Consider the following 21,347-nt stretch of genomic DNA (forward strand, 5'->3'; position numbering starts at 1 on the left):
GCTCCTTTCCAAAGAGTTGCACACGAACGATCCTTCAGTCCCGCTCGGGGGGCACGGAACCCCCGCCACACACAGCTTCAAGTAGCGAGTCAGTCGCCGGGGCTTTCGCTTACGGCCACACCACCCTGAACACGCCCGATCTCGTCTGATCTCGGAAGCTAAGCAGCGTCGGGCCTGGTTAGTACTTGGATGGGAGACTGCCTGGGAATACCAGGTGCTGTAAGCTTTTGCTCTCCCGGCCAGCAGGGGTCGCCGTTGGTGCCGTAGGCTTTGGGAGGAAAACCTGCAGGATGGAAAGGTGATCTATAGCCTCATCTCTAGAGATGTTTTGTTGCTGTGGCATGTGTGTGACCCATATTCAAAAAAAAAAACCCATCTGTAAAACGAATATCGAAGCTGCCTCTAAATCTGCAAATGAAGATGAGTCGATAAACCACTCGTTTTTCGTATAACTAGACATATATTCATTTGTTACCGATTTCATTCATTGAGCACGGATACAATAGAGGTACAGCCATTCACTGTTTGACATGTCTGCACTGGTACAGAACCGAGCAATCAGAAAACGGGTGAAACTGTCTTTAGACTCAGCATACAGTACCGAGGCCCCCCATGACCAAATAAAGGCTAACCTCGATAATCAGCCTAAAGAACGCAGACTACAGCAAAACGACTGACTTTGAAAAAGGAATGAACGTCCGGAAGGAGTAGTGGAAAAAGCTTGAGATGCTTCTCCGGACCCCTAACTAAAAGCCAGCGAGAACCAGCAGCGGCGTCCACTCCTGTCGAACCGGGATCCTTCCGCAGCCACGCAGCTCGTGGTGTCCTAACCCTCCCGTATCTGATTTTGGTCCAAGCACATCAGGGGAGAGCGCGAACACAGTCCCCCACTACCAGAAATTATGCAGTCGAGATTCCCACATTTGGGGAATTCGCAGGGGTCAGCACAGCCGGAGTGCAATGGCCGAGCCTCGCTCTGGGTGAACCTCCTTCTTGATCAAGGTATCTCCCCTGCCAGGTAAGTATGAGTTAAACAGGCCCCTGCAAGCGGCCCGCACCCACAGCACAAATCGCGCAGCCTAGGCCACCTTCTTGCCCCGCACGCCACCGCCTCCTGCTGGGCCCACTCTTTCACACACTCACACGCCACACTAACACTCAAAAGTGTGGGCAAAACGAGAAAACGAGCGCGCCGTTTCCTACACATCTGCAGTCGCCGTTGCGCATTCGCAGCATGTCCCGGGATGCAATTCGGCCTCATTTGCATAACTCCAGACCGGCAGATCGCCACGCAAGCTCGCGACGTGCGCCTGCCACACACCGAACAAACCTTTTCAGCAATTTCCAAAAAACGGGCCTGCTCGCCTGCCCACAAGGCTCCGTCTCTTACCTGCTCTCCAGAGCCTGCTGCCTTCTGTGCTTTTCTCTCGGCACCGCTGCAGTGCACACAACTCCTGCAGCGGGAGGGGGGGAGAAAGTTCCCGCGCTCCGCCGCAGGGAAGGCTCGCTCCGTGCGCACACGTCCTTTCGATGCCAGTCCAACAAGTGCTCCGCATTAGCTGCGTCGGGGCTCCGGCGTGTCGCACCTCACCTCACCTCGCCCTACCCCCTCCTTGAATGTCTGCCGCTGGGCATGCCCCGCTCTCCTCCGCCTTATCTTATCGCGTGTGAGCACCGACAATGGCCACAATGCCGGGGAATGGCACCTGTAAAGTGTTAATTGGGGCACAGGAACAGCCCGTCTCGTCTCGGGGGGGCCGGCTTCAGAGACAATACAGCAAACACAGCGGGGCGGGGGAAGAAGACGACACCACACATGCGGGTACATTCAGCTCCGGCGGGAACGAGACATTTGTCGGTCTTTTCAAGTGCCGAGAGCCGAGCAATCCTTCACTTGTATCGTTTCTCCCCGGTGACTAGATCTGGCCCTGCGACTCTCGACTGGGCTCACCCCCGGGGCAGCCCAGCAGGTGTGAGCATGGCCGGCACCCGGATAGGAGATTCCACCCCGGAAAAGCTCCGGTTGCTGCTGCTCCTGCAAGAGGTGTGACTGGGACCAGTAGGGAGCGCTCACCCTGCGGGCTGTGTGGCTCTCTTACGCCCCAGCCTCCTGATGGCGACACTCTGCTGCACAAACAGAGGTCAAACCGAGGTCCCGACCCTCCTTGGCCATTAGGAAACCCCAGGGCGTCTCTCAAAAAGAGACGCCGGGGGTGTCCCTCTGGTGTTAGTGCTCCCCTTTACACATCAGTCGGGGTCTCCTCCTAATCCCCGTCTCACCTGTAACAATCAATGACGAGGCCCCCCTGTCCGTGAGATTTAGTATTCGCGCAAGAGACCGGGGGCAGAGCGCGAACGCGGTCCCCCGCCCCCCACAAAGTGCGCGCTCCGGGTCCTGCAACACAGCGGAAGGGCAGCGAGAAGGAGCCTCTTGCTCTGACGCCGCAAGGCCATAAGAGGGCGGAGGCGCCGCGCACGCGGCCGACGTGTTGGACCGGTGCGCTTTACGTGCTGAAATAAACACGCGAAAGCCCCGAAATGTTTCCAGAGTGCTGTGCACTGGAGGTTTTTGTCTGGTGAAGACTTGCCTGGTGCTCCTCCGTGCAGATTGTTTGTCCTCCTCCAGTGCGGGACGAGCCAACACAAGGGAGCGCATTCGCCAACATCCAGGCACGCAATGCGATTTGGAAAGCAGCTCCTTTCCAAAGAGTTGCACACGAACGATCCTTCAGTCCCGCTCGGGGGGCACGGAACCCCCGCCACACACAGCTTCAAGTAGCGAGTCAGTCGCCAGGGCTTTCGCTTACGGCCACACCACCCTGAACACGCCCGATCTCGTCTGATCTCGGAAGCTAAGCAGCGTCGGGCCTGGTTAGTACTTGGATGGGAGACTGCCTGGGAATACCAGGTGCTGTAAGCTTTTGCTCTCCCGGCCAGCAGGGGTCGCCGTTGGTGCCGTAGGCTTTGGGAGGAAAACCTGCAGGATGGAAAGGTGATCTATAGCCTCATCTCTAGAGACGTTTTGTTGCTGTGGCATGTGTGTGACCCATATTCAAAAAAAAAAACCCGTCTGTAAAACGAATATCGAAGCTGCCTCTAAATCTGCAAATGAAGATGAGTCGATAAACCACTCGTTTTTCGTATAACTAGACATATATTCATTTGTTACCGATTTCATTCATTGAGCACGGATACAATAGAGGTACAGCCATTCACTGTTTGACATGTCTGCACTGGTACAGAACCGAGCAATCAGAAAACGGGTGAAACTGTCTTTAGACTCAGCATACAGTACCGAGGCCCCCCATGACCAAATAAAGGCTAACCTCGATAATCAGCCTAAAGAACGCAGACTACAGCAAAACGACTGACTTTGAAAAGGGAATGAACGTCCGGAAGGAGTAGTGGAACTAGCTTGAGATGCTTCTCCGGACCCCTAACTAAAAGCCAGCGAGAACCAGCAGCGGCGTCCACTCCTGTCGAACCGGGATCCTTCCGCAGCCACGCAGCTCGTGGTGTCCTAACCCTCCCGTATCTGATTTTGGACCAAGCACATCAGGGGAGAGCGCGAACGCAGTCCCCCACTTCTAGAAATTATGCAGTCGAGATTCCCACATTTGGGGAATTCGCAGGGGTCAACACAGCCGGAGTGCAATGGCCGAGCCTCGCCCTGGGTGAACCTCCTTCTTGATCAAGGTATCTCCCCTGCCAGGTAAGTATGAGTTAAACAGGCCCCTGCAAGCGGCCCGCACCCACAGCACAAATCGCGCAGCCTAGGCCACCTCCTCGCCCCGCACGCCACCGCCTCCTGCTGGGCCCACTCTTTCACACACTCACACGCCACACTAACACCCAAAAGTGTGGGCAAAACGAGAAAACGAGCGCGCCGTTTCCTACACATCTGCAGTCGCCGTTGCGCATTCGCAGCATGTCCCGGGATGCAATTCGGCCTCATTTGCATAACTCCAGACCGGCAGATCGCCACGCAAGCTCGCGACGTGCGCCTGCCACACACCGAACAAACCTTTTCAGCAATTTCCAAAAAACGGGCCTGCTCGCCTGCCCACAAGGCTCCGTCTCTTACCTGCTCTCCAGAGCCTGCTGCCTTCTGTGCTTTTCTCTCGGCACCGCTGCAGTGCACACAACCCCTGCAGCGGGAGGGGGGGAGAAAGTTCCCGCGCTCCGCCGCAGGGAAGGCTCGCTCCGTGCGCACACGTCCTTTCGATGCCAGTCCAACAAGTGCTCCGCATTAGCTGCGTCGGGGCTCCGGCGTGTCGCACCTCACCTCACCTCGCACTGCCCCCTCCTTGAATGTCTGCCGCTGGGCATGCCCCGCTCTCCTCCGCCTTATCTTATCGCGTGTGAGCACCGACAATGGCCACAATGCCGGGGAATGGCACCTGTAAAGTGTTAATTGGGGCACAGGAACAGCCCGTCTCGTCTCGGGGGGGCCGGCTTCAGAGACAATACAGCAAACACAGCGGGGCGGGGGAAGAAGACGACACCACACATGCGGGTACATTCAGCTCCGGCGGGAACGAGACATTTGTCGGTCTTTTCAAGTGCCGAGAGCCGAGCAATCCTTCACTTGTATCGTTTCTCCCCGGTGACTAGATCTGGCCCTGCGACTCTCGACTGGGCTCACCCCCGGGGCAGCCCAGCAGGTGTGAGCCTGGCCGGCACCCGGATGGGAGATTCCACCCCGGAAAAGCTCCGGTTGCTGCTGCTCCTGCAAGAGGTGTGACTGGGACCAGTAGGGAGCGCTCACCCTGCGGGCTGTGTGGCTCTCTTACGCCCCAGCCTCCTGATGGCGACACTCTGCTGCACAAACAGAGGTCAAACCGAGGTCCCGACCCTCCTTGGCCATTAGGAAACCCCAGGGCGTCTCTCAAAAAGAGACGCCGGGGGTGTCCCTCTGGTGTTAGTGCTCCCCTTTACACATCAGTCGGGGTCTCCTCCTAATCCCCGTCTCACCTGTAACAATCAATGACGAGGCCCCCCTGTCCGTGAGATTTAGTACTCGCGCAAGAGACCGGGGGCAGAGCGCGAACGCGGTCCCCCGCCCCCCACAAAGTGCGCGCTCCGGGTCCTGCAACACAGCGGAAGGGCAGCGAGAAGGAGCCTCTTGCTCTGACGCCGCAAGGCCACAAGAGGGCGGAGGCGCCGCGCACGCAGCCGACGTGTTGGACCGGTGCGCTTTACGTGCTGAAATAAACACGCGAAAGCCCCGAAATGTTTCCAGAGTGCTGTGCACTGGAGGTTTTTGTCTGGTGAAGACTTGCCTGGTGCTCCTCCGTGCAGATTGTTTGTCCTCCTCCAGTGCGGGACGAGCCAACACAAGGGAGCGCATTCGCCAACATCCAGGCACGCAATGCGATTTGGAAAGCAGCTCCTTTCCAAAGAGTTGCACACGAACGATCCTTCAGTCCCGCTCGGGGGGCACGGAACCCCCGCCACACACAGCTTCAAGTAGCGAGTCAGTCGGCGGGGCTTTCGCATACGGCCACACCACCCTGAACACGCCCGATCTCGTCTGATCTCGGAAGCTAAGCAGCGTCGGGCCTGGTTAGTACTTGGATGGGAGACTGCCTGGGAATACCAGGTGCTGTAAGCTTTTGCTCTCCCGGCCAGCAGGGGTCGCCGTTGGTGCCGTAGGCTTTGGGAGGAAAACCTGCAGGATGGAAAGGTGATCTATAGCCTCATCTCTAGAGACGTTTTGTTGCTGTGGCATGTGTGTGACCCATATTCAAAAAAAAAAACCCGTCTGTAAAACGAATATCGAAGCTGCCTCTAAATCTGCAAATGAAGATGAGTCGATAAACCACTCGTTTTTCGTATAACTAGACATATATTCATTTGTTACCGATTTCATTCATTGAGCACGGATACAATAGAGGTACAGCCATTCACTGTTTGACATGTCTGCACTGGTACAGAACCGAGCAATCAGAAAACGGGTGAAACTGTCTTTAGACTCAGCATACAGTACCGAGGCCCCCCATGACCAAATAAAGGCTAACCTCGATAATCAGCCTAAAGAACGCAGACTACAGCAAAACGACTGACTTTGAAAAGGGAATGAACGTCCGGAAGGAGTAGTGGAACTAGCTTGAGATGCTTCTCCGGACCCCTAACTAAAAGCCAGCGAGAACCAGCAGCGGCGTCCACTCCTGTCGAACCGGGATCCTTCCGCAGCCACGCAGCTCGTGGTGTCCTAACCCTCCCGTATCTGATTTTGGACCAAGCACATCAGGGGAGAGCGCGAACGCAGTCCCCCACTTCTAGAAATTATGCAGTCGAGATTCCCACATTTGGGGAATTCGCAGGGGTCAACACAGCCGGAGTGCAATGGCCGAGCCTCGCCCTGGGTGAACCTCCTTCTTGATCAAGGTATCTCCCCTGCCAGGTAAGTATGAGTTAAACAGGCCCCTGCAAGCGGCCCGCACCCACAGCACAAATCGCGCAGCCTAGGCCACCTCCTCGCCCCGCACGCCACCGCCTCCTGCTGGGCCCACTCTTTCACACACTCACACGCCACACTAACACTCAAAAGTGTGGGCAAAACGAGAAAACGAGTGCGCCGTTTCCTACACATCTGCAGTCGCCGTTGCGCATTCGCAGCATGTCCCGGGATGCAATTCGGCCTCATTTGCATAACTCCAGACCGGCAGATCGCCACGCAAGCTCGCGACGTGCGCCTGCCACACACCGAACAAACCTTTTCAGCAATTTCCAAAAAACGGGCCTGCTCGCCTGCCCACAAGGCTCCGTCTCTTACCTGCTCTCCAGAGCCTGCTGCCTTCTGTGCTTTTCTCTCGGCACCGCTGCAGTGCACACAACCCCTGCAGCGGGAGGGGGGGAGAAAGTTCCCGCGCTCCGCCGCAGGGAAGGCTCGCTCCGTGCGCACACGTCCTTTCGATGCCAGTCCAACAAGTGCTCCGCATTAGCTGCGTCGGGGCTCCGGCGTGTCGCACCTCACCTCACCTTGCACTGCCCCCTCCTTGAATGTCTGCCGCTGGGCATGCCCCGCTCTCCTCCGCCTTATCTTATCGCGTGTGAGCACCGACAATGGCCACAATGCCGGGGAATGGCACCTGTAAAGTGTTAATTGGGGCACAGGAACAGCCCGTCTCGTCTCGGGGGGGCCGGCTTCAGAGACAATACAGCAAACACAGCGGGGCGGGGGAAGAAGACGACACCACACATGCGGGTACATTCAGCTCCGGCGGGAACGAGACATTTGTCGGTCTTTTCAAGTGCCGAGAGCCGAGCAATCCTTCACTTGTATCGTTTCTCCCCGGTGACTAGATCTGGCCCTGCGACTCTCGACTGGGCTCACCCCCGGGGCAGCCCAGCAGGTGTGAGCCTGGCCGGCACCCGGATGGGAGATTCCACCCCGGAAAAGCTCCGGTTGCTGCTGCTCCTGCAAGAGGTGTGACTGGGACCAGTAGGGAGCGCTCACCCTGCGGGCTGTGTGGCTCTCTTACGCCCCAGCCTCCTGATGGCGACACTCTGCTGCACAAACAGGCGCCGTCCTTCGGGGGAGGCGTCAAACCGAGGTCCCGACCCTCCTTGGCCATTAGGAAACCCCAGGGCGTCTCTCAAAAAGAGACGCCGTGGGTGTCCCTCTGGTGTTAGTGCTCCCCTTTACCCATCAGTCGGGGTCTCCTCCTAATCCCCGTCTCACCTGTAACAATCAATGACGAGGCCCCCCTGTCCGTGAGATTTAGTACTCGCGCAAGAGACCGGGGGCAGAGCGCGAACGCGGTCCCCCGCCCCCCACAAAGTGCGCGCTCCGGGTCCTGCAACACAGCGGAAGGGCAGCGAGAAGGAGCCTCTTGCTCTGACGCCGCAAGGCCACAAGAGGGCGGAGGCGCCGCGCACGCAGCCGACGTGTTGGACCGGTGCGCTTTACGTGCTGAAATAAACACGCGAAAGCCCCGAAATGTTTCCAGAGTGCTGTGCACTGGAGGTTTTTGTCTGGTGAAGACTTGCCTGGTGCTCCTCCGTGCAGATTGTTTGTCCTCCTCCAGTGCGGGACGAGCCAACACAAGGGAGCGCATTCGCCAACATCCAGGCACGCAATGCGATTTGGAAAGCAGCTCCTTTCCAAAGAGTTGCACACGAACTATCCTTCAGTCCCGCTCGGGGGGGCACGGAACCCCCGCCACACACAGCTTCAAGTAGCGAGTCAGGCGCCAGGGCTTTCGCTTACGGCCACACCACCCTGAACACGCCCGATCTCGTCTGATCTCGGAAGCTAAGCAGCGTCGGGCCTGGTTAGTACTTGGATGGGAGACTGCCTGGGAATACCAGGTGCTGTAAGCTTTTGCTCTCCCGGCCAGCAGGGGTCGCCGTTGGTGCCGTAGGCTTTGGGAGGAAAACCTGCAGGATGGAAAGGTGATCTATAGCCTCATCTCTAGAGATGTTTTGTTGCTGTGGCATGTGTGTGACCCATATTCCAAAAAAAAAACCCGTCTGTAAAACGAATATCGAAGCTGCCTCTAAATCTGCAAATGAAGATGAGTCGATAAACCACTCGTTTTTCGTATAACTAGACATATATTCATTTGTTACCGATTTCATTCATTGAGCACGGATACAATAGAGGTACAGCCATTCACTGTTTGACATGTCTGCACTGGTACAGAACCGAGCAATCAGAAAACGGGTGAAACTGTCTTTAGACTCAGCATACAGTACCGAGGCCCCCCATGACCAAATAAAGGCTAACCTCGATAATCAGCCTAAAGAACGCAGACTACAGCAAAACGACTGACTTTGAAAAGGGAATGAACGTCCGGAAGGAGTAGTGGAACTAGCTTGAGATGCTTCTCCGGACCCCTAACTAAAAGCCAGCGAGAACCAGCAGCGGCGTCCACTCCTGTCGAACCGGGATCCTTCCGCAGCCACGCAGCTCGTGGTGTCCTAACCCTCCCGTATCTGATTTTGGACCAAGCACATCAGGGGAGAGCGCGAACGCAGTCCCCCACTACCAGAAATTATGCAGTCGAGATTCCCACATTTGGGGAATTCGCAGGGGTCAGCACAGCCGGAGTGCAATGGCCGAGCCTCGCCCTGGGTGAACCGATTTCGATTTTTAAGAACTTTATTTTCTTTTCACAAAAAAATACAGGACATCACAAATCAGAAAGCTTTACATTCATATACATACTTAAAACAGTATATATGATCACATCTCATTACATTTTGACATGGTAACAGTTACATAGCAACAATTTTCTTTTTTTCTGGTGCAAATCACATTCTTTACTTAAACTTGATAATGTTTTTCACAGTTTCTTGAGATATTGACCTATGCTCTCTATTTCCCACAGATTTTCTGCTTCCTCCCTCCCTTCTCTCCACAGATCTCTGAGGTAATAGTTCTCTCGGGTGATGAACAGGGCCAGGCTACCTGCTGCCTTGACTGGGATCTCGATGCCTTTGAACAGCCCCATGTTCCTCACTCTCCACAGGGCAACTTTCCCACTGTTCACCACGGCCCAGATCCTGTCAAACACGTCAGGAGGAAGTTTGACAGGAGAGATGCCGTATATGACGAAAGCAGCGGTCAGGGTAAATTGGGGCGAGAGAGCCAGCAACCAATCTTCAAACTGTGCCCAGAAGGCCTTAGCAAAAAAGCAGGACCACAGGAGATGGGATACAGTCTCCTCCTCGCCGCAGCCCACCCTAACGCAGCGAGGGCTGGGGGTGAGGCCCCTACGGTACAAGAAAGTTCGTACCGGTAAGCACTGGTGGACGACACTCCAGGCTAAATCTCTGTGAATGTTGCACAGAAACTTAGAGGATGTGTGTTTCCACACCTTCCTTGTTTGGGCTGATGTTAAAATGCCCACATGGGTCTGCCTATTGTTCTGGGGTGCAACGAAATCTTCCAGTTTTTGGACGCTGACATCTCGGAGGGGAATATGGCCAATTGGGTGAGATCTTAGAAAACTTTTAACTGTCCCATAAATTGCAGGGCATGTGTCAGAGAGTGGGACGTCCAGCTTGGGTCTGACACCCCACACTCTGAACACCTCCCTACCTACCCAGAGCCTGGAAAAATAAGTCCAGGTACGCGCTGCAGGTGCTGTTGCAAAGCCTCTCAGCACAGAGGCCAGGAAAATGCACAGCAGCTTCGTAGCAATATCTGGGACAGACTTCCCCCCTGAGGGTAGCGGCCTGTACATTATTTCCCTTCTGAGTCTTTCCTGCTTCCCACCCCATAGAAATTGAAACATCAATCTCCTCATCACCGCCGCAACACGGTGTGGGATTGGGAAGGTAGAAGCCAGAAAATTCAAGACAGGCAAGAGCTCGGCTTTGATAACCAGCAGCTTCCCTGTCATGGTGAGGTCTCGGTCCTTCCATTGCATCAGTTTTTTGTTTAAGATTGGCAATTTGTTCTGCCAATTTACTGTTCCCATCTCTTCTCCAAAATACACCCCCAGGACCTTAATTCTCTTCTCTTGCAGCCTGAGATCATGTCCTTCTTTTGGCTCCCTCCAGTTCTGATAAAAAATCTCACTCTTAGATTTGTTAATTTTTGCGGAGGAAGCCAAAGAGAAACGATCACAGCACTGCAGAGCTCTGCTAATTGAGGCATTGTCAGAGAGGAGCAGGGTGACGTCATCCATGTATAGAGATGTCTTTACCTCTCCTCCCCCACTTCCAGGCACTGGTATCCCATTAATGGCCTGATCCTGGCGCAAGGCACAGGCTAAGGGCTCCATAGCCAAAACGCATAACAAGGGGGATAATGGGCAGCCCTGCCTCACCCCTGAACAGACTTCAAAGGGGCGTGATCTATTGCCATTAACCATGACTCTGCTGTTGCTACCTGTGTACAGCAGGTTAATCCACTTTCTCATGATGGGGCCAAACTTCATGTGCTCAAGTCCCGATGTTAAGTACTGCCGGTTTAGGCGGTCAAAGGCCTTTTCTAGGTCTACACCTAAAATGCAAAGAGGGAGGGAGCGATCCTCAGAGTACAGACAGACATCCCTCAACAAGGCCAGGTTGTCGCTCATCAGGCGTCCTGCTATCCCACAAGTCTGTTCTTTCCCTACCAGTGAGGCCACTACATTTTGTAGGTGCAGGAAAAGGGCTTTGGACAGGATCTTAGTGTCCACGCCTAACAGGCTGAGGGGTCTCCAGTTCTTTATGTCATTTTTTGCTCCTTTCTTAAACAAGAGAGAGATAGTGCCTTCTCTTAAGGAGTCAGGCAGCAATTCTGTCTTATATCTTTCCTCGAATAGGACCAGTAGCGGATCCTGAAGCAGATCCCAAAAGGTGCAATAAAATTCTTTAGGGAGCCCGTCAGCACCTGGAGTTTTCCCCTTCTGTAAGCTCTCCATAGCCTGTCTCAGCTCTTCTACTGTCAAATCCCTCTCAAGTACTTCCCTATCTTCTTCACTCAAAACGTTTTCTAGCTTTGAGGTAAAAAAATGAATTTCTTCATCCTTTACCTCTGTAGAGCTGTACAGTCTTGAGTAGAAGGCCTTGGTGCAGGAGAGGATAGCACTCGGCTCTGTTCTCTCTCGTCCCTCCTCATCAACTACACTTTCCATGACAGACTTGGAGCCTACCACTTTCCTGAAAAAGAAGCGAGTACACTTCTCATTTTCTTCCAAGAACTGCACTCTGCCTCTTAACAGCACTCCTCGACTACTTTCTTCGGCTATGCTCCGGATGTCCTTTTTTAAAAGGGTGATATCCTCGAGCACATCGAAGCCACTGTGCAGCATCGTGTAGAGACGCTGCAGCTGCCTCTGTTTCCTGGCTAGCACTCCTCTCCGTCTGGCAGCAGCCTTCCTTCCCTCAGCCATGAAAAAGGCCTTTGTCCTCATCTTCACCTCCTCCCACCACTCTCCTACTGACCCGTACAGACACTGCAAGGACAGCCACTGTGATAGTTTCTCCTTGTAGCGGGATACTACCCCCTCGTTCTCTAGCAGCTTTGTGTTGAGTTTCCAGAGGCCTGGGCCAAAGACAGTCCCGCCCTGGAGTTCCACTCTACACCCTAAAGCCTGATGATCTGAGAAGAAGACAGGCTGAAGAGTGACCCCAACAACTTTCACTCTCTCTGAGACAAAGCAATAGTCAATTCTGGAGCTGCTATTCCTCCCTGACCATGCATATCCTGCTGTTGTGGGATATATACATCTATATGTGTCTGAGAGTTTAAAGTCTTGAACTAAGTTTTGCAGGGCCAGTGAGCTGGAATCCAATTTTATCGGAGAGCTAGACTGCCTGTCTGTGTGCTCTAAGATACAATTAAAATCCCCTCCCACTATCACGTCTGTGCTACTTAACAATAGGGGAGAGAGTGCCTTGAGTAGCTCCACCCTTCCTCCCACGTCAGTAGGACAATACACATTGATTAGCCGCAGGTTAACGGTCCCCCATTCCACATCCACACACAGCAACCTGCCATCTATGACCCTCTGAATACTTTTCAATTTGAAAGCCCATCCTTTGAAAAGAATGGCCACGCCAGAGGCTCTGTTGTTATTGTCCCCTGACCAAACAGAAGGCCCTTTATCCCACCTATCTTCAAAGCTTTTATACCTCTCTTGATAGGCTAAAGCACACTCCTGCAACATCAACACATCTCCCTCTCTCTGCTGGAGGTAATCAAAGACACACTGACATTTAACTCCGTCATTGATACCTCTGGTGTTAAGAGAAATTATGTTTAGAGCCATATTACATAAGAAAGTGGAACCAGTCTTTACAAAACACATTTCTCTTCGGTCTCACCTGTTACCTTCTTCTTTTTCTTTTTCTTCTTACCAATTTCCTGCCAGCCATCCTCTGAATGAGCCTTCATCAGGGTGGCAGCAGTAAAAGCGTTCACAGAGTCCATTTCAAGGAAGGGGGTAGAGGGAGGGGTGGAGGGGTTCCAGCTGTCCCCATCGCCATGCTCTCCTTCCTCCTCGCTCGGGGCGAAAACAGAGTCATTTTTCCTTTTCCTCAAGTCCAGCTCCTGGGAGCACTGAGGGGAAAGGGGTGCAGCCGATGCACCAGTCTCCTCTTCCCCCTCACCCACCAGCTGCTGCAGATCCTCCGTGATGGACTGGATGGAGGAGAGGAGGGCATCTGTAGCACTTGCAGAGTCTGAGAAAAGCAGCTCCGCTGAATCCTGGGTATCGTCGCTGGACCCGCTCCACCGGGGGGCCCCACACTGGCCCTCGTTCTGAGGAGCAGGAGTGGGGGAGGGGTCCTCGCTGTTCTCGGGGGTTTTCAAACCCTCGTGCTTGTCTGGTGCAGTCTGCGGTTGTGGGGGGGTAGTGGATTTCTCTTCCACCGGCCCCGGAGCCACAGCAGGACTGATCCTGGCTGGAGGCTGAGACTCTTTGTCCAACAAGGGTTCTTTGTTTGACTTGTTGTTTGCTTTGGCTTTTCGGGCCGGTTTGGCTGAAACAAGCACTGCCTCATCCTTTCTCATTTTGAGTTTATTGGCGTAGGCGTGAGGGCAGTTCTTAAAAACGTGTCCTTCCGAGCCACATAAATTGCACTTTGGCAGCATTGAACAGTCAGAGGCTAAATGTCCCTGTTTGCCACAGGTCTTGCAGCATTTCACAGTGCAGGACGATGCCAGGTGTCCCACAGCACCACAGCGCCGACACACCTTTGGTTGTCCCACATAAAAAACATAGCCATTGCAGGCGCCCAGCCGGATTGTAGAGGGCAGGTGCCTTAAGCCTCCATTTACATTGTCCGGTAGCAAGCGAACCTCGAATTTCCTTGCTCCTGTTTTTATACCGTCAACATCTCTAACCTCAGTTCCATGGTGGACGGTGCAGTACTGCTTAAGCCAGGTGTGAATGTCCTCCGTCTTTGCCAGTTCCGAGAACATAACAACATGCACCGTTTTCCTCTCTCTCTGTGTCAGAGGCTGCAAGCTGATCTTCTCAAGGGCAGGAACTTTCCCTCTTTTTGCCTCAAACACATCCACGCATTGTTCAAACAGAGAATAGGTAGCAAAAACAACCTCAAATGCTTTCTGACCTGGGAGAGCGAAGATGAAATCCAAGTGCCGAGGTTCAAAGCCAAGTTCCTTCTGTAACACTTTTCTGCTGAACTGCATACGATCCATGAAGAGGTCATCCAAAAGCTCAAAACGTACAGCATTCTTGCGGGATCCAAAGGTTGCCATCTCAAACTGCAAAACAAACACTGCTTCCACAAAACAAGAAAACAATCCAACTACTCCAACTACAGGCTGATCAAGGTATCTCCCCTGCCAGGTAAGCCGAGAGCCGCAGGCGATGAGCCCGGAGCTGAACGGGCCCCACTGGCTCGTTTGGTGCATTGCCAACCACGACCGGCAGGGCAGAGGCCTTGAAGGCGGCCTGGGCTCCTGCAGCTGTCCAGCCACGCACTCTAGTTTCTCTTCATCTCGTACAAATCTTTTGCCTTTTACTAAAGATTTCCATGGAGAGGAGCATGAATGAGTTCCACACAATTTTTGTGCTTCCCTGCCTTCGGGTGGGGCGCAGCTGGGCTGGTCAAAGAGAGAAAACAAAACCGCTCACAATCGCTCTTATTACGGCGACTGTGGCCGTCTGCTCTGCGAGTCCTCGGTCTCCGCCTGTCTGATTGGCGCTCTTTTCTTTGGGGGGCGGGAAGTGTCCGGCCGCAAATATGAAGCATTACAGCAACGACATGCCATGAGACGATTGATGACGATTTCCATAGGATCCCCGCGGTTGCCTGGCAACCGTCAGCTTTGCGCAGTGGCAGTATCGTAGGCTGTGAGGTTTAGCCGAGGCGCGATTATTGCTAGTTGAAAACTTTTCCCAATACCCCGCTTCCGCCGGTTTGCAATACAATCGGCGAAAGCAATTTTTGACAGTCTCGTCAGAGACTGAGCAAGGTGTTTAAAGACAGATTTTGTCATGGTAACATCATGGTAGAAAGAAACAAGCTTGTTACGTCTCAACAGAAACGCTCTTTAGCTCTTTCAGCGTTATGCAGAGAACAGCGTCTGTCGAGATCACTTTTGAGTCAGCGCGAAACGCCTTGTGCTGTCAGATTGATTTCATATTGCTCGTAGCGGCGCCCGGCTTTTGTCTGTCAAACGTTAGGTTGCGCTTCTTCATGCTGCATCGTCGGCATGAGTGGAGCTTTTTAAACGTCTGTACTTACTGCGCCCCATAAGAAATCGTTTGTCCCCGTTCAAAAGAGATTGTGCGATGTCCTGCAGCGTTCGCAAAGCAAACCTTTGACAGTTTGAAAAGAGGAATTTATTCTGCTTCCTGTGCGTGCAGTAGTTACAAAGTTGAACGCCTTTACACGATCTGCTGCAGTTTTCAGTGGGCGGGCTTTGTCAAACGGCTCGGGAAACATCCCAGTGGGCATTGATTCGTCGAATATACGTATATTTACGGCGAAAATACGGCTATACGTATATATATGTCGCCTCGACGTATAATCAACGTCGAATTGCAACCGTAAAATCGACGACATGAATAAACGCATATATAACGTCGAAAACACATCTAACACAGTGCCTGAGGCTTTTTACTGTATGTATCGTGTGTGCCGCAACTAGGAGTATACGGCACTCTGCACAGTGTACGAAGTAAATTATTTTCGCAGTAATTAATTTACACGTGTATAATAAATATAGTAAATATAGTAAATTAATTACTGCGAAAATAATTTACTTCGTACACTGTGCAGAATCAGCGGTTTTACAGTATATATCGCCTTTAAAGGTGGCTTCTCAAAACGCTTTATGGGATAAAAACAACCAGAACAGCAGCAACAACAATATTGTATTTCGTTGCACTTTGAAAACCAAGTAATAACTTAACTATACAGTACGTGCAAACGTTTCGTATGTTGCTGTCGTGAATGCCTGCGTACCCATAAGTATCTTATTTGCCTTGAGTCTGTCTACAGTATATCTGTCCCACTACCCCCCTCTCTCCCTCAATTCAATTCAATTCAAGGTGTTTTATTTGCATGACAGATGGGTACAAGCAGTTTTGGGTATGTATATTGTAACGCTTACTGCCGACAGGCACTGTGTAAGACCCAGCGTACCAGAGCAGCGCACCGAGGAAGCGTTTGCATTTATAACTTAGTTTTTAAAATTAGTCAAGCAATATGAACTCCCGGAGTGCTGGCTGTGACGAATTAAACCGGTCTCACAGGTATTCAAAGTAGGAAGTACAGTGTTAAGTGGTAGCTGGGCTACTCCCTCAATAGAATCGCTTTAAGGAAAAGCATTTTCAGAGAGCAATCACGCTGTGTTTATGTAGAAAAAGCGATTAGGTTTATGAGCAATCTAATTACCTATTCGCTTAAAACGCTATATAAAATAAAGTTTATTTAGAGATGAATGATCAGTGTCGCAGTTTAAATAATGGGAGTCAGGAAACTAACACACAGCGCCACCGGATTTAATAACGCAATAAAAACGCTATAAAATAATGTGACTAGGCACAGAAAAAGTTTACAGCACAGTACAATAATAAATGCTGACCATGACTTTAGAAGCATAAATTACCTTACACTCAATTTAAACACAAGCTGTCTTTCTGTATGAACCTCTAAGCTGGTTCATACAGAAAATGTAGAAATGCATTAGCCTGATTATGATTAAAAAACACATAATTAAACACGCGTTTGCGATTTAAATCACAACACGATTTAAATCAATATAAATGTTTATATTGTAACGCATACTGTCCAGCCTCCATTTCTTTATAAAAATTTACTCTGTTGCACACACACACACACTAGAAGCAGGAACCGCTGTCAGAAGGGAAGATATGTTCAAAATATCGCAAATATCGATCATGTTGCGATATTTTGAAATATAAAAGTCAATTGATTGTCCATAATATCGCTTACCTATTTTTTCGAAGAAATGTTTGTTAAAAGAAAAGTCCAGCACCAGCTGGATTCAAACACACAACCTGCCAGTTGGTAGTCACGCACCTAGACCAATCGGCTACAAGACAGCTTGCATGAACAGGCAGGCGAAACAGCCCTACACAGCCCTGTCGCAGTACACGGATATAATCATACCGTTATTAAATTCTTTAGATACGCGATTCCATATTATATTCCCTTTTAATCAAATTCTAAAAGTATGCTTGTTGACTCCGGTATCACGTTAGTTAAAGACTTCGAAGCTTACAATGTTTAGGGAGAAATGGAATACTGGTGTGTATTTTTTTCTTTAAAGTACCAAGACCAGCTATATACTGTATGTTTATGTTCCAAAATTAATATCGTTTATGGCCTTCACACGCGTTACAGTATGCTCCTATTCTTTTTATGCTCAGCTACTAAGATTTCCCTTCAGTGGTAAAATTCAATATCTACAACGGGCACAGTAAAGACGTTTACAGTAAGTCTTTCTACGACAGACCAACGGACCACGAGTGCCGCTGTCGGTCAACCAATCACGCACCGCGGTACCCCGTGTCATCTTACCTGCGGTACGTGTCTGTACCACTCACTTTGAATGGCTGCATCTGTAGCTGATCACTGTCAGTCAGGGAGCTCAGAGGTGAAAAGCCTGTTTGAGAGACAATTCGCCGTCGATCAGTTCAATATGTTCCGTACCAGCTCGGCGCATCTGAGATCATCTTGGTAGCTGTGTAGCTCAGATGAGTGAGAGCGTGTGTGTGTGTATCACCGTGATTGGATGCCGGTCCTTCTCAGGTCACAGTAAGCCTTCTGCTGCCTAACTTTCCTAATTTTGGGGATCCCTTTGAAAAAGCAAAGGAAAAAAAAAACTGGCTCTTCATCAGCGTGATCGACCCCACCCAGTGTGCTCCAGTGGCCTAATGGCTAAGACACTGGCCTCCTAAACCAGGGATTGTGTGTTCAAGTCCCATCTGGGGTGCTCCTGTCCCATTTTGAGTGTACAAATGTCCTTGTGATTTGCAAAGCTACAACCCCACCTTACTCAGTGAGCGTCTCTGCTTTTCTCTCACATACAGTTGGGAGAAAAAAATTTGTAAACAGCCCTTCGGAATGATGTGGATTTCTGCATGAATGGCTCCTAACGTGATCTTATCTTTATCTAAGTCATAATAATTAATAAAGAGAGTCTGATTTAACAAACAACACACGCCCAACATTTGACATTGCTGTTTCTTTATTGACCAAATGGTTTAAACAATCAAGGTCATTGATGGAAAAAGTACGTGAACCCTTATATTAAGGAGCTAGTGGAACCTCCTTTATGACAAAAACCTCAACCCCCACTTTCTGTAGCGGCTGGTCAGACCTGAGCAGCGGTCAGGAGGCATTTTGGCCTATTCCTCTATGCAAAACTGTTTCAGTTCATGTATATTTTTGGGATGTCTTACGCTGAACGGCCTGCTTCAGATCATGCCACAGCACTTCAATGGGATTGGGGTCAGGACTCTTACTTGGCCATCCCAAAATACGGAATTTCTTCTGTTTCAGCCACTCTGTTGTTGATGTACTCCTTTGTTTTTGTCATGCTGCATGACCCAGCGTCTTTCGAGTTTTAGATCACAGGCAGACACCCTGACATTCTGCTGTAGAATTTCCTGATACATCTTGGAATTCATCGGTCCCTCGATGATTGCAAGCCGTACAGCCTCCGCCATGCTTCCCAGGTGGAATGAGGTTTTGGAGTTGGTATGCAGTGTTTTGTTATCTCCAAACATAACGCTGTGCACATTTACCAACAAGTTCAACTTTTGTCACGTCTGTCCACAGAACATTGTTCCAGGAGTTGCTGTGAAACATCCATGTGGTCTTTAACAAACTTGAGAGGGGCAGTGGTGGTTTTTTTTGGGGGGAGAGCAGTGGTTTCCTCCATGGTGACCTCGCATGATCACCGCTCCTGTTCAGATTTCTTCTTATGGTGGACTCATGAACACAGACGTAAGACAAAGTCAACCACCTGTTCGCTAGATCCCATCCCCACTCAGCTAGTCAAAGATTCCCTCGAAGGACTGGCAGGACCTATAATTAGTATGATGAATGCATCGCTTGCGTCAGGCGTTGTACCTGATCAATTTAAGGTAGCGGTTGTTAGACCGCTCCTTAAGAAGTCAAATTTGGATCCACAAGTTCTTAACAACTACAGGCCTGTCTCAAAGGTCCCATTTCAATCTAAAAGTCTTGAGAGAATAGTTGTTGCCCAACGTCAATCGTATCTGGATTCAAATAATATACTTGAGAAATTTCAGTCTGGTTTCTGAAACTGCATTAACAAGAGTCGTAAATGATATTCTCTTAGCTACTGATGCGGGGAATGCAACAGTGCTTGTGCTTCTAGATCTTAGAGCTGCCTTTGACACGGTTGACCTCTCTGTTTTGTTACACAGGCTTGAGTTTGAGGTTGGCTTATTTGGAACCGTCCTTAAGTGGTTTACTTCACATTTAACTCATCGTTTTCATTATGTTCAAATATCTAATAATTGTACTGCTTCATCAATGTCACCAGTTCAATTTGGGGTACCAGAGGGATCAGTGCTGGGACCAATATTGCTCTCTCTCTCTACATGCTGCTGCTAGGTAGGATAATATGAAAAAATAATATGAACTTTCATTCATATGCTGATGACACTCAAATAAACATTTTGTTTACACCAAACGACAACTCTTCTATTATCACTTTAGTCAAATGCATTAATGAAGGAAATACTTGGATGTGTGAAAACTTTTTGTTACTCAACTCTGAGAAAACTGAGGATCTGTTGATCGGAGGCAACAATACTGATAGGACTACTATAACTTCAGCACTTAACTCAGAGGATTTAAACATTTGCCTCAAAGAGACAGCACGTTACCTAGGCGGCATATTAGACACAAGGCTCTTAACAACTTGCATTGTTAAGTGCCTTGGGAAGCCCTTGTTGTGAAAGGCGCTATATAGAAATACATTGATTTGAACTGAATTGACAATGTAAAATGTTGTGTGTGTTGTTTGTTAAACAAGACTGTCTTTATTTATAAAAAAATAAAAGGAATTTGCTAGGAATGCAAACGTTAGGTTGCGCTTCTTCATGCTGCATCGTCGGCATGAGTGGAGCTTTTTAAACGTCTGTACTTACTGCGCCCCATAAGAAATCGTTTGTCCCCGTTCAAAAGCGATTGTGCGATGTCCTGCAGTGTTCGCAAAGCAAACCTTTGACAGTTTGAAAAGAGGAATTTATTCTGCTTCCTGTGCGTGCGTGCAGTAGTTACAAAGTTGAACGTCTTTACACGATCTGCTGCAGTTTTCAGTGGGCGGGCTTTGTCAGATGGCTTGGAAAAACGCACTGTGTTTCGGCTCGGGAAACATCATGAGAAGTGTCCTGCATGTTTTCTGTGTATAGCTGTCTTTTAACGCATACAGAATTCATTCGAAATCATTGGATTCTCCAATTAACAAGGGTCCCTTAAAGGATGAGTCAAAGTAACGTCTAATCAGATTAGTTTCCTTAGAGCTGGTTCAGAGTTTGCTCAAGAGTTTACCTTTCACAGATGCACAAAGAAGAATGTTGGGGGCGCACGCTTCAAGGTGCCTTACAGCTGTAGGGAGTGATTCGAGACGATTCGTGGCGTGTGCTCGTTCCCATATACCATACGCCCCAGGGTGCAGTGCTAGGATGACGTACAATACCGCTTGGGCACGTAACGGCGTTATATGCAAGTGCGGGACGTGAGGGTTTTCGTTTGTTCGTTTTGTTTTGCTCTGCTTTGCTTTGTTTCGTGGTCAAGAGGCGTAAGGTAAGTCGTAATCCAGGGAGAACACTGGTGGCAAACAGTCCGAGGTGAGAGGCGAGGTCCAAAGTCGAAAAGGCAGAAGGGGAGTCCAATATCCAGAATAAACGAGGTAATGGAAAAAACGCCAGGTAGAGCTCTCAAGGAGTAGACTCAATACCAGCGGGAAGCAGGTAAAGATGGTAAAAATAGCACTGCGTACCGCACGGTGGAGTGTGTGCAGGTGGGTTAACTCGTGCGGCGGCGTTTATTAATAATCACCCACTGCTGGTGCTGATTAGATCGCTTAAGAGTTGGTCTTAACTGCCTGGCGGTCATGACAAGCTCCTCTTTAAGCTGTGGTTTAGTTTTGCATTCATGTGTTTCTAGAGCAGTTATTTATGGGGGTGGGTGGGTCTTTCACAGAGGCTCAGGACAAATCCCCTGCATGAAAGTCTACTGTGTGCGTTCAAACAGGTCAAGAGCCAGGCAGGAGGACAATGGACAGAAGAAGCAACGAACTAAAAATAAAAGAACGAATATGAAAAAGCCACCATCTTTTTCTTTTTGACATTTTCCGACTTTCATGCAAGCCAGGACAAAGTTGCTCGTAGCTACTTGTGGATTCAAATACTCTATCGAGTGCT

General features: G+C 50.4%; 10 non-coding genes across 10 annotated transcripts; 6 read left to right on the forward strand and 4 right to left on the reverse strand.

Annotated features, from left to right (window-relative positions):
• Positions 1–107: 107 nt before the first annotated feature.
• Positions 108–226, forward strand: LOC148635219 (5S ribosomal RNA). Its single transcript, XR_015933489.1, has one exon. It is a non-coding gene; the product is annotated as a 5S ribosomal RNA (ribosomal RNA).
• Positions 227–862: 636 nt separating this feature from the next.
• LOC148635220 (U1 spliceosomal RNA) lies at positions 863–1,026 on the reverse strand. The gene has a single exon (XR_015933438.1). It is a non-coding gene; the product is annotated as a U1 spliceosomal RNA (small nuclear RNA).
• Positions 1,027–2,801: 1,775 nt separating this feature from the next.
• Positions 2,802–2,920, forward strand: LOC148635221 (5S ribosomal RNA). The gene has a single exon (XR_015933490.1). It is a non-coding gene; the product is annotated as a 5S ribosomal RNA (ribosomal RNA).
• Positions 2,921–3,556: 636 nt separating this feature from the next.
• Positions 3,557–3,720, reverse strand: LOC148635222 (U1 spliceosomal RNA). Its single transcript, XR_015933416.1, has one exon. It is a non-coding gene; the product is annotated as a U1 spliceosomal RNA (small nuclear RNA).
• A 1,775-nt stretch (positions 3,721–5,495) lies between these two features.
• On the forward strand, positions 5,496–5,614 carry LOC148635223 (5S ribosomal RNA). Its single transcript, XR_015933288.1, has one exon. It is a non-coding gene; the product is annotated as a 5S ribosomal RNA (ribosomal RNA).
• A 636-nt stretch (positions 5,615–6,250) lies between these two features.
• Positions 6,251–6,414, reverse strand: LOC148635224 (U1 spliceosomal RNA). The gene has a single exon (XR_015933427.1). It is a non-coding gene; the product is annotated as a U1 spliceosomal RNA (small nuclear RNA).
• A 1,795-nt stretch (positions 6,415–8,209) lies between these two features.
• Positions 8,210–8,328, forward strand: LOC148635225 (5S ribosomal RNA). The gene has a single exon (XR_015933491.1). It is a non-coding gene; the product is annotated as a 5S ribosomal RNA (ribosomal RNA).
• Positions 8,329–8,964: 636 nt separating this feature from the next.
• On the reverse strand, positions 8,965–9,134 carry LOC148635226 (U1 spliceosomal RNA). Its single transcript, XR_015933471.1, has one exon. It is a non-coding gene; the product is annotated as a U1 spliceosomal RNA (small nuclear RNA).
• A 5,255-nt stretch (positions 9,135–14,389) lies between these two features.
• Positions 14,390–14,506, forward strand: LOC148635227 (U5 spliceosomal RNA). The gene has a single exon (XR_015933352.1). It is a non-coding gene; the product is annotated as a U5 spliceosomal RNA (small nuclear RNA).
• A 230-nt stretch (positions 14,507–14,736) lies between these two features.
• Positions 14,737–14,878, forward strand: LOC148635228 (U4 spliceosomal RNA). Its single transcript, XR_015933433.1, has one exon. It is a non-coding gene; the product is annotated as a U4 spliceosomal RNA (small nuclear RNA).
• The last annotated feature ends 6,469 nt before the right edge of the window (positions 14,879–21,347 follow it).

This window comes from Lepisosteus platostomus, unplaced genomic scaffold (genome assembly GCF_059453375.1).
Source record: "Lepisosteus platostomus isolate fLepPlt1 unplaced genomic scaffold, fLepPlt1.hap1 Scaffold_30_H1, whole genome shotgun sequence".
In the NCBI taxonomy this organism is placed as follows: domain Eukaryota; kingdom Metazoa; phylum Chordata; class Actinopteri; order Semionotiformes; family Lepisosteidae; genus Lepisosteus; species Lepisosteus platostomus.